Consider the following 1,041-nt stretch of genomic DNA (forward strand, 5'->3'; position numbering starts at 1 on the left):
TACTAAGCAGTGTCTGGGACACCACCACGTGTAAAACCCACAGACTGTGTAGATTTCCTCTTGAAATTTCCGTAAAGATCGATGAATATCAAATAGTAGTTTATCATGATATTTTGTTTTTAGTTAACTCTGCCTAAGAACTGCTTGTCTAATAGTTACCTTCTGTAATAATCATGACTTTTGTTTTCTGTATTTTATCACATTTTGATATCTCAGGGGCCTTGCTGGCTGTGGGGAGACTGCTCCTTCCAGGGCTGGCTGATTCATAGAGATAGCAAATGACTCCCCTTAGAACACCCGTCTCATATGCAAACCAGCCAACCCAGAGCGCATATCCCAACCACCTCTGTTATCTCTCACACATCAAACCAATACTCCCCCTGCCCTAAATCAGGCACTAGGCCACTGGAGACCACCCCTACAGCCCAGAGTCTTATGAAATTATTCAAACTATTCAATGCTAAACTTGCTCAAACATGTCTGCCCCATTTTCCCATTCCTTCCCCGGGAAACCACAGGAAAGACTCCTGGCCATACTCCCTCCTCCTCTGCCTCCTGACCATCCACCTTGGTGCTTTCCCATGTGGCCTTGTGTGGGTGGCCCGCCTCCATCTCTTGGGAAATGCAAGTAATGAACTCTTCTTTCAAAGGCAGTTGTCTCTGTCTGTTACCTCATAGTTCCTAATGAAAACATTTTAGATACCCTTCCTTCTTTCCTTAACCGTAAACATTCTAAAGCTGTCTAGGGTCCCAATTTTGTGCCCATCCTCAGCACGCTTTCCCAGTTTATAGCAACATCCATGCAAGGCTGGTGAGCGTCTGAGGTCTTAGGAATGCCCAAGCTCTAAGGCTCTGTACACCGTGTGGACAATTTCCTCCCTCCCGCCCCACAAAATACCGAATGCCCTTTGGGTGTCGCAATTTGTTTTTCATTTTTCTTTTTTTTTTAAACTGAATTTTCATGTTTTTTTTTTTCTGGTTCAAAAGAAGAAGAAAACAATCTGTTATTTTGCTTCATCATTTTCGAATAGCTCATACTTT

The sequence above is a fragment of the Pteropus vampyrus genome, unplaced genomic scaffold (assembly GCF_000151845.1).
Source record: "Pteropus vampyrus isolate Shadow unplaced genomic scaffold, Pvam_2.0 Scaffold27, whole genome shotgun sequence".
Taxonomy (NCBI): Eukaryota; Metazoa; Chordata; class Mammalia; order Chiroptera; family Pteropodidae; genus Pteropus; species Pteropus vampyrus.